This window comes from Argiope bruennichi, chromosome 2, assembly GCF_947563725.1.
Source record: "Argiope bruennichi chromosome 2, qqArgBrue1.1, whole genome shotgun sequence".
In the NCBI taxonomy this organism is placed as follows: Eukaryota; Metazoa; Arthropoda; class Arachnida; order Araneae; family Araneidae; genus Argiope; species Argiope bruennichi.
This window is the reverse complement of record NC_079152.1, coordinates 44,480,351-44,492,745: the sequence shown is the minus strand read 5'-3', so window position 1 is coordinate 44,492,745 and position 12,395 is coordinate 44,480,351. Positions and strand designations below refer to the sequence as shown.

Here is a 12,395-nt window from a genome sequence, read left to right as displayed (position 1 = left end):
ATAATTATTTTCCATAATTTTCATAATTGGAGCATCAAGTATTATAGACAAAACTGTTTTTCTAAAATTTTGCATTTAAATGGTACTTCCAGACATTAACGATTAATCTAAACTAATAGCATTATTATTGTGCATTATTGTACTATCATTAATTTTTAGAGTAACAATGTACTCATGCGCACTCTATAATTTTCCATTATATTATTAGTAACTGATTAATGTATTTTTTTAAAAAAATAATAGAAGTATTTTAATGAAAGTATTAGAATGTTAATGTATATGTAATGTATTATAAAATGCCAATGTATTAATTGGCATTTTATAATTCTCTATTATATTATTAGTATATTTATTTATTTTTAATTAAAATATGATAGATGCGATTTAATGAAAGTATTAGAATAATGATGGCAATGCATTAATTGGCATTCTATAATTCTCAATTACATTATTATTAGCCAGTTAATTTATCTCTTATTTAAAATGCGATTGATAAGATTCAATGAAAGTATGTTCCCTATGCAAATTAATACATATATTGCATTGAGATTCAAGTAACAAGATATAAAAACTGTCACTAATTTGTAAATTCATTGATAGATTTTTACAAATAATAATTTTAGGGAGCATCATTTAATTTTTATGATAGTCTGAAATATTGAAGAAAGACTACCTTGAAAAAACAATTTGTTTTGGAAAGAAAAAACTAATCTTTGCCATTTTCTCTTAATATGGCCGAAAACAAAGTATTCCATCATTTTGTGCTGAAGACTAACATTAATTGCCTAATACTAATTTAAACTAAAGAAAAGCCTTTAGCAGGCCAATTGATTGCTTACTTTAAAAATGCTTGTAATTTTATCACGAATTTCAAAAAATTTTCTCCACAGTTCAAATCAATGAATTTTTCTGGGCTAAAACAAAATGTTCCTTAATGTTGTTGCAACAATTAAACAAAGATTTAAATTGAATTAACTTTCCGTAAGAATTCCGCAAGAAAATCAGGATTATTCAAATGATGATTTAATTAACACTCCTATCGTTAAAAATTATTTTATTTTCATTTAGAAAATTCAGACAAAATTATAATACACAAAGATTTATCTTAATTTTTTATTTGTATTTTAATTCCATTTATCATACTTTTTTAATTTGTAATGGATAATTGTTTTCTGATTATTTCAAATTGGTTTGATTTTTTAATGAATATTTACAGCACCTTACGATTTTATGATTTTGTTTCTATCTCTAAGGACTTAATTTAAAAAAATAGGTTATTTTTATATTTAAGTGCACATCTTTCTTTTTAAATTATTCTTTAATTATTTAATATATTATGTAAGGCATTATTATTAATAACTAGAATCAAGAAGTCAATCGTTTTTAAATTCAATACCAGTTTGCAATTCTGACAAAACAAAAAGTATTTAGAACACATTGATTAACTGATAATTAAAATCTGAAAAGATTGATATTTTGTATTGTCTTCAGCAACACACAACTGTGCAGCATTCCAGAATTCTAGAACATTAGAATACAAAATTGCATTTTTGCACACATGAAATTTATAAATATAGAAGTCCAATTAGATGAAATCCCGTAAAAATTGTATATTTATAATTAATTTAATGTAAACAATTAATTCGAAATAGAAATAGATATTAAATATAAATTGAAACAAATATTTACCACAAATTAGTAAACGTAATGTGCAAGATACAGGAAGTGAAAGAAATAATTTATCTTTTGTAATTGACTTCTTTTCGTTGTCGTTATAAATAGGCAGTAATATATCAACCATTTATTTATTACTTTTTGTGAAGAAAACGAAAATATTTGTCAATCGTGAGCCAGTCGGTCATTCTTTTATTGTCCCCTATCTCCTGAGCAGGAAGATGAAAGCAGTGAGAAACCACAGGCCGATTCATCTTGTGATGACTTTTTTTTCTTCTGCGTAAATGGCTTGTCATGAAAAATACAATAAAGTAGGGCAAAGTAAATCGATCCATTGGTTCATCAAAAAAAGGTCAATATTCTTCAGAGATGCATCTGTGTTTTTCCTGATATTTACGAATCAGTGTCCTAATTCCCCTCTCAATTTTCTTGACTTAAAATTATATGAAAGCCTAATAACAAACTACTAGTAATGGAAATATTCTCTCCATGATCTCCTAGAATATTTCCATTTCCCAAATTTTTATAGTACAATGAAAAGATTTGAGTATGGAATACCTAGAGATACAAATAGAGTATGGGTTTTTGGCTAATAGTGTCCAAAATTTGATATTTTTTTAGGATTTTGAAATAAACATCGCATATTAAATTTCATTTTATCTTGATTTATTACATTTGTATTTGCACAAATAGACAATCTACGATAGAATTTTGTATCAACCGCAAATCACCACAATAGACACAAAGATAACCGATCCTTTGGTAAATTTTTGCCTAAAATTTGATATACAATTTTTGTGGTAAAAATACAGCAGAAGTACGCATAAGAAACATAATTCGTTTCAGAAACTTACCCGAAATACGAAACATTCTTTAAGCGAAGCAACTTTTTCAATAGGAATCCATGTAAAATAGGACAATGTGTTCCACTCAGAAAAAAAAAAAAAAAATACTCAAACAAATTTATAAAATAATTTAACATATATAATGCACATTTTTTTCTACAATAAAAATGTATAAAAATATTTTTTTAGATACTTTTCAAAATTTGGAGAAAATGTGACACGCATTATCGTTAAATAAATTTGTATTGCGCATAGCTATTGCTTATTAGGGTGACGCTTCTCAATATACGATGCAATAACTTTGCATGCTTTCAGCATCTCTCTTATTTCACTGGAAGATTGTTGTTCTGTTGCGTCTATTATTTCACCCACCTCTGACCGAATCAAGCTCCGCAGCTGTTTGCTGTGACACAGAAAATAGCTCATTTAGCTCTTCAGTAGTTCTGACTATACTTCCAGCAGCTCAACGATATCGTTTCTAACCCAGTTTGACTTCATAATGTTGACTAGAGACAAATTCTCCATGGCTCCACGGGCACTTACTCAAATCTCTCGAAGTAACGTTCGGCAACGCTATCCGACCAAAACTTCTTCCATAAGGGCTTTCTTGAAATGAGCGCTTAGTATAAATTTATAATGCAATCCAATACAGCATGCGACTTCACGATATCTTCTCACCACTTGTTCTGCGAAACATCACTCGTCAAACGATTCATTTTTTTTTTTTTTTTTCATTTTTTTATTGTTATGCGAGGTTCTAGTTAAGCGAAGTTTGACTGCATGCTCCAAACTTTCTCTAATTGCATTTTATCGTATTCCATGCTCATTTAGATCAATCAGACATACTTTCTTACAATTTTCACCAAAATTTTGAGAGAAATGTACAATTTTGAAGCAAAGACTATAAGAACTCTCTACTTTTTTAATAAATTTACCCCATCCAAATGTTTTTGTTTCTGATCGACAGCCGGTTTTTAAAGATATTTTGTGATATTTAAAATGTTTTTGTTACATAAAATAAATACATGATCCTTCGTTAAATTGCATTAGCTATTTCAAAAAAAATTTAAAAATTTCAATCTCTTAGCTGTTTAAAATTAAATATATTTTCAAAAGTTAGGATGAAATCAAAAACATTCTACTATTGCTTCTTTAAAATTATTTTTCTGTCACTGTACATTTAAAAAAAATGTTTAGATTGTACTAATAAGCCAAATTATTTTTCTATTTTTTAATTTGAAATGCCGATCTTTAATCAAAATGAACAAAAACAGGGTCTTTAAAGATTTGGAACAAAAAAAACTTGTTTCCTATTGGAACAAGAAAAGTAAATTTATCATATATTTTAAATGGGTCATTTTAGAACGAACAATTATCTTTTAATCAGGCAGCATCGTGCGAAAATAATTTAAACCTTCGAAAAGCACTTTAAAAATGGATACCGGCATTTTTGTTGTTGGTGTTGATCGTATGATATATACTAGTAGCAAACTCAAAAACAATTCAAAATGAATTGCATTTTGAAAAAAAAAAATTCTGATTATTTTATGTTGAGCTTAACTTATGTAACTAACTTATGTTAAGCTTCAGCTTACGTTCTGCAGCTTAATCGTGAGATAAATTAGCAAATAGCCTATAAGTATAAAATGTTTTGGAATTTAATTCATTTTGTTTCATATATTAGTAAATTTGCGAATATCAGCAATAGTTAAGTTCCAGCTTCTAATAAAGGCTTGCGAAAATAAATATAAGTGTAAATTGCTAAAAATTTGATTCACTAAAATCTATGAAACCACCCAAAGTGTTACAGAGCTTTTTAAATAATAGTAAAAAAAATAAGTTCCTCATTTTATTTATAAAATAATTTTTTTAATATTATAGAATTTCAGTTCAAAATCAGAATTGCTTTAAGTTTAATATTTCTCTTCCTGGTTGTAAGATAGGAAGTAAATATACGTTTGATTGAATAATATCTACTGTACGATGAATTATATTTCTAAATTAAAGAGGAGATTTAGGCCATTCATGACAAAATCTTTAAAAACTATTTTATTTGATCTCACGATGAATAAAACGGATACGCTTTCCACCAAAAATATGCCAGCGAAAAAATGTCAGATGTCTGTTAGAAGCAATAATGCAACTAAGAAAAAGGCGAAATCTCTATTTTAACGGAATGCAAAATCTTGTCTAGACAGAATCATAATGAAATTCGGCACAGGTGAGTTCTCTAAGATTCAAAACAATGAGAAAATGCGCTTGCAGAATAAAAATTCTGACATTTTTGATGGAAAAATGAGATTCAATTATTTCAGAATTTCTTTTATTTTTAAATCTATCATATATCTTGCTATCATTTTTTGTACTTTTTGACAGAATGGATTATTCAGAAAAAAAATCACTTCAACTGCACTGCGATCGCAAGAGTATTCATTATTATATGCAAAATAAGGATATCATTCTCAAGGCAGAAAGAAATGCAAATTTTTGGAAGGGATTTGAGATTGGAAAATCAAAAACCCATCTTCCGATGAATGCATTAAGTCATGTACTTTCGAATGCGCAGAATGTGTCAATAAATTCACCGCCAACTTTGTGTGTGTTCAGCGAAAGTAAAATTAGTCATTGCCATGTCAATAGTACAGAGACAAGTTCGAAAGTTCAAAGAATAATGTAGTAATGTTCATGATGGTGGACGGTAATCAGTTGTGATAGAAAAACTTGTCAATAATGTGCAATTAAAGGGAAGAACAATTAATGAATCGCAAAAACAACATAAGGAATTATAAATATTTACAATAAGCTGCCCGATTAAGACTTCGTATAGTTCTGGAATATACTCCAGTTAGATTTTATATCAATTAATCAATAAATAAGATGAGATAGAAAAAGGCATTACAATTTTTTACTATGTTCTGTGAAATTATCAATATTTTTTTGAATCAGAGAGTACACGCCTGTCCCATGAGAATATGGAAACAAAAGAGATTGCATAGAATGAAAAACCTTCATATCCTTGTCTCAAAAAAACCTAATTATCACATAGGATGCATTTTTCTACAAGACAAGATTACAAAATACAGCCCTTCGTTACGAAATATATCAACACGTATATGTATTATATTTAAATACGACACGTATATCAACAGAATATACAACCCGTATATCAATTATATTTATATTGTTACGGAATTTCCGGGTTCGTTTGGATAGTGGGAGTTATATGGCGTGGAGAACGCTCAATCAGCAGGCGGCAGTAGAAAATAAAACAGCGACGTTTCTTTACACGAAGACACACAGGACAGCACAAAGACGACAACTATATACAGCACAACAGACGATTATCTTCAGCCGAGACGTGCAGCATACAAAACAGCAGCATACAACAAGTTTCTACTGTAGACAGTAGCTCACAACTTAGTTCAGCACTAGCTTCACTCCGTCGCTGCTCCACTTATCTCTGGAAGGCCAGTTATTTACCGTCGATCCCGACAACTCTTCGACTCCACTGGTCCACAACTTCTCAATTCACCCCCGGTTCACGACTACTCGGCAGCTGCGGCTGCTTCCTTTTATAGGTCTCAGGAGGCGGGGCTAGAAGGCTCTCAACCAATCAGGAACGTTCGAAAATTCTCGATGTTTCGGGTATAAACTATTTTGGCGCCAAAGCAGCCAAATTCGACGCCAAATGGTCGCCAAGTTTGTCGCCAAGCTCTAGGACCTCCTATAGAACCGACTATGCTGGGAGGCCACATCACAGATTCGTAACAATATGTAGCTAAAACAGACACCTTAATTAACTATTAAGGGGTTTTATTTTTCAATATTTTTTAATTGACCAACGGAACTTATTATTTAAACACTTTAACCCGCAACTAGAGACATGAATCTCCTCTTGTCTCTAGTCATTTTGACTCATGTCAGAGACATCAGAGACATGGAGTTAAAAGACATGGAGTCAAAAAAAGCCATTGATATTTTCTGTTTTGTCTTCAGTAAACAGCATTGGAATTTATTTTGAAAACATAATACATTCTTGAAATCACGTAGGCATGAAAAATATAAAAATATTAATAATAAAAAGGTTAAATGTTATAATATTAAATGTTGGGAAGATGTTATAAAAAACCCTAACCAATCTTTTAATGAGTATTAAGGAATTACACTAATGTTAATTAATGTTAATGTTATTAGAATTTAACAAACAAAAATGAAGAATGCAATACTTTAAAATATTGTTTTAAGAATGCTCCTTTATTCTTTTTTGCATTATTAAAATTAAAAGCAGATTCAGAGACATGGAGTCAATGACTCAATAAATAACAACAAAAACTTTGGAAATGAATAACTCGGTTATACGCACGTGTTCATTCTTAGACTTTTGCCAACATACTGAGGAAAGAACAACTAGAAGGTACTGTGGAGATAATTGTATTTAATGACAAAATACCATGTGATAAACAAAGCAAATGAACAAGGTGGAGTCATTTTGACTTTCATTTTCAGTTGCGGGTTAAAAAGAATACTGCAAATATTAATTTTCATTGTATATTATTGATATGTTTGATTTTACATGTTTTTCATATAATATTTTTATAAATATTGCCTGCCCTTTGATAATTTGATTTTTAAGTTATTCTGGCATCCATGGCTCTTGTGCGTGTTTACTTTTAATCTAATGAGATTTTCAGAGTCGTTGATTTTGTAGCAACCCTGATCGAGTTGTTGTATAAATAACTTTCAGAGGAGACATATTTTGAGGGCATATCTTTATGTTATGATATTCTTAAAGTTGTTGCTTGCATTAGATTCCATTGAGAATCTAATTAGAAATTTTTAATAAGCAATTTATATTCAAGGTTATTGAGGTTACTGTTCATAAATGATAAGTAAACATTAATCATTTATTGTTCATATATTTACTTTTACCCTTTATAATTCTTCAGATTGCATTTTAAGAAATTCATCTCCTTTTAATATCCCCAATTATTTAAAATAAATGTATTTAATGTGTTTTTAAAGTACCATAATTATTGAATCAATTTTTCTTTAAAAAATGATTAAAAGTTCTAATTCTTAATTTATTTTCTTTTTCTAGCATTCGGGTTTGTTCCGAAAACTTATTCTCTAAAGTTGGTGTATTGGTAAGTAACATCTCCTTTTTAAATTCAAATTTCAAATTCAATCTTTAATTATCCATAATTTTATTACACTTATGTTTATAATGGTAGGATTCTCATTTAATAAAATATTTTATTAAAAAAATTTAGTTTGTTTCTCAAGTATTAGTTGGATAAAATTTTGAAATGATGAACAAATTATCATTGAAGGAATTTTGGATCCTTTCTCACAAATTGCACTGATGCGATGTAAATTTTTTTTTCTGTGTTACTTATCGAAAATACATGTCTCAACATAAGCAGTTTGGAAAAAGTTTTCAGTTGCATAACTGCGTCAACTGATCCTCATTTTCAGCGATATTTCAGACTTTTGGATACATTTCCATACTACAGTTAAATCTTATGTTAGGAAAATTAATTCAACCAATATGACTGTCCATCCACGATATTTTCGAATACTTCCACAGTATAGTTCCGCAACCTATGATCCTAATCAATGATCGTGTCCTTTTATTTATCAGATAGATCACTCTATTTCTATATCACAATAACTGAAATTCCTTCCGATTCCTTAGGACGCTATTTATAAATCTTAATACATGCAGTGGAGCCAAGAAAACTTCTGTGAATCGTTTTTGTTGAAAATAAGTGATGGTCACATGACTGTGTTTATTTAGCTCCACAATATAGTGAAAGCAACGAATAATCATTCTGAATCTTTTCCTGCATAGATCCAAATTTTGTTACTAATCTTCAATGTGGGTATTAGCACTGCAATGAGGTTGCATTTTCCTAGTTCACTGCGGGTTTGGCATATCACGTTTAAATACATGCAGTGATTGACGAACTAACATTTGATCTTACCTACTTTATGCTTATAAAAATAAAAGCCAAATTGCATTCACGTAATTTCGATGGATTTTTTTGCAATGGCATGTACAGGAAAGGTCAGAAGATTTCTTTAGATCAGGTTTAGGCCAAAATATTCCATAAAAATCTATAATTTCGAAATCTAAAATTTATTTAAATTTTGGAAAAAGATATAGATATAGACACATAGAATATAGATATAGATATAGATACATAGAATATAGATAGAATATAGATATAGATATAGATACATACAATATAGATATAGATACATACAATATAGATATAGATACATAGAATATAGATATAGATATAGATACATACAATATAGATAGAATATAGAATATAGATATAGATACATAGAATATAGATAGAATATAGATATAGATATAGTTACATACAATATAGATATAGATACATACAATATAGATAGAATATAGAATATAGATATAGATACATAGAATATAGATATAGATACATACAATATAGATAGAATATAGAATATAGATATAGATACATACAATATAGATAGAATATAGATATAGATACATACAATATAGATAGAATATAGAATATAGATATAGATACATACAATATAGATAGAATATAGATATAGATACATACAATATAGATAGAATATAGATATAGATACATAGAATATAGATAGAATATAGATATAGATACATAGAATATAGATATAGATACATACAATATAGATAGAATATAGAATATAGATATAGATACATACAATATAGATAGAATATAGATATAGATATAGATACATACAATATAGATATAGATATAGATACATACAATATAGATACATACAATATAGATATAGATAAGATATAGATAAAGATATAGATATTATATATAGTTTCATCCTTCTAGCTTATTGCATTAGCTTATTGCATCTAGCTTATTGAATTATCATGTTCACAAATAAAATTCTTAAAGTATGATTTTAGACAAACAGGCTTTAAAAACGTGGAGATTAATAAAAATCTTGAGATACATTTTTTTTTATGAATGCAGTACTTTTTATTAAATATTTTGTATACAAAAAAAATTGAATTTTTATGCGAGCAGTAAAAGAAATCTGAGTTATAATCAGAGATCAGATCATTTTCTAAAATTTTACCTTTTCCTCCGCTTCTCACATACATTGTAATGCAATCAAATTTTGATATAATGCATTTGTTGACACAATGATGTCATTTCTTCAAACGAAATCCTTTATAACCATTTATCTAAATGTATTTTATATACTTTATGTTAAATTTAGTAACTTTTATTGTTCATTAATAATTGTAACATTAAAGCTTGAACATTTTAGTCGATTTATTAAAAAATATATATATTATCCTTTTTGAAATGTATTTTCCATTGATATCTTTTCATACTGTGATATTTTTTAAATCAAATTCATTATAATTTCGATTTTTTATGTCCCTTGAATTTTTTTGAAATATAATCCTTTATATCATTTCTTATATCAACACTCTTTCTTTTAACTAATAAAAAGTCACCAGCAATAAATAAGGTGTCAGTACAGTTTTTTTACCAACTTCTACCATAGGATATACAGCTTTCCATCAAAAAAAAATTTAATAAAAGAAAAATAAAACTTAATAGGAGCGTTTAGGAACAGGCAATCTAATACTAAACGAGCCTAAGAATAAGAACGCTCGTACCTAAGGTGCTATTTCTCAATGCACAACGCATCCCCAAGATGATATTCTTATTCGCACATTTTCAGTCAAGCTGACTGAGTTGCACATGGTAGTTATGCTGCCTATTCAAGTCCTTTTGAAAATCAGTAAACAAGCCTAAAGGGAGTAGTCTAAAAGAAATTTTCCCGCATACCTTCTAATAAATAAATGCTCTTCATAATGTCAACCGCATAACATAAGCGAACAATAAAAAGCCTACTAGCTTACGATTAGAATTAGAAAGAACCTATTAGCACCCCCCCCCCCTTTACGCACTCATATTTTTTATTCATTTTGCTTTCTTTAGTTAAACACGTCGTACCATGTGTTGTTGTTTTCAAGGCCATCAATTTACTCGATTTTTTTTTTCGGCTGCACAATGAATTTAAATCAATAAGTTATGATTTTTTTTCCTCCTTTTTCATTAAATCTTTGAATGCAATAGTTGGTCAATAGTAGCAATGTCACAATTGCTACATTAAAAATGCTGTGTAACATTAATTTACCAAAATTGTTTAATTACTTGCTGTAATGAAATAAATGCTTTTAAAATAATTAAAATACAACTTTACTGTTATTTTTAGATTTAAATACGTTGTTTCCTGATGTATTCATTTTCATTGATCCATTTTTTCGTTAGAATTTTTACTATGCCTTACTTTTAAGTTATCATGTATTTGTTTATATCCATACAATAATATTTATGTTTACTTATAGAAGCTGCTTTGTAAATAGAGCTATAAAAGAAGTAAAAGCAATTTGAAGTAAACAATTTTCTGTTTATAGTATTTTATGCCTTTTATGATTCTATAATTAGAATTCAAAGGAAATTACTAAAAAAATACCATTTTTTTACATCTACCAGTTAAAGCATTATCATAACAATTTAATTGCAAGATTAATAATTCGGGACTATAGTAGCTCAATAACGCTGAATAATTAGCTCTAATGCATTTCTACCTATTTGACGACAAAAATATCAAAACAAGTAGAAAGGTAGTAAATTAGCACTAATGCATTTCTACAATCGATCAGAGTGTGTTCAATCACACAGAATCCTGTGGGAATGCGTCGTCCATTAAAAATACCCTAGAAGGCAAAGCATTGTTCCGATAAAATCTTTTAAATGACATGCAAGTGAATATATAATAAACCAGAACAAAGTTACAGGGAATAATCTTTCGCGAACAATGGAGAGTTTAAAACTTTCAAAGATTTATATTACGACATTTTACTTCATTTCCTCAGTTAACGGTTTCGGCTTATTCCTAATTGACGTTTAACAGGATATCCAAAAAATTGTGCAGTTTAAAATACAGATTTTGTATTTAAATTCATATTATTCAAAGAATTCGCAAAAAGAATTATAAAAATTCACTCATTGATTTCATCAATTAATTTTTAACCCCCCGGGGGGAACCTCGAAATGAGGATGAGATGCTTCCGGTATGGTGGTTGGATCTCGCCACCCTCGAGGGTACACAAAAGGCTCCTCCCATCGATGGCGGGACGTACTTCCTTCGGGAAGGGTTGTACCGTGGCCGGTGATGGCCCTTAAGACTCAACCACAGTTCCCACCATTGTTGCTATTGCGGCAGTCCGATCATTCAGTATTATTTATCTTTATGCCTTCAGGGGGGGGGGGTCGGAGAGTCAGCGATTTGACTTCGGAAATTTTATTTTATAATTAAAAAATAACAAACGGGAATGGCTTCCCAAAATTTTCTCGTATACAAAGTAATGAAGATACTGTTTCTCCCCTCCCACATAAAATTATTGACCTTTGGAAAGCCCACGAATGTCTTGCATGGCATTGGAGAACAATAGTAACGAAATATTGATCTTGATTGTGAATTTATCTTTACTGGATTATCACGAGAACCATGGCAATTTGGGGACATTTAATTCTTTGCATTTAGCAATATGTACCAGAAACTCGAACTTGAATTCTACACGCTTTGTTTCCTACTGAATGAAATCAAAATTAGACTCAGAATTACAATTGTAGATACAAAAATCACATTTCATATACTGAAATCGCTGTGTTTTCGAGTTATCATATTGGCATGCTTATGAATGTACAGACAAACAGAAAGTATTATACCGAAGATGTTAAATCTGTGTACCAAATTTCATCCATCTAACCTTTTCTTTTTATAATAACTTATATTTAA

At 29.0% G+C, this 12,395-nt stretch overlaps 1 protein-coding gene across 1 annotated transcript in view; it reads left to right on the top strand.

The window, feature by feature from the left end:
- Window positions 1-12,395, top strand: part of LOC129960932 (uncharacterized) — a 125,434-nt gene that overhangs the window by 106,088 nt on the left and 6,951 nt on the right. The window contains exon 2 of the mRNA XM_056074685.1: window positions 7,618-7,663. The gene's annotated coding sequence lies outside the window, so the exon portion shown is untranslated. The remainder of the gene's footprint in view (window positions 1-7,617; window positions 7,664-12,395) is intronic.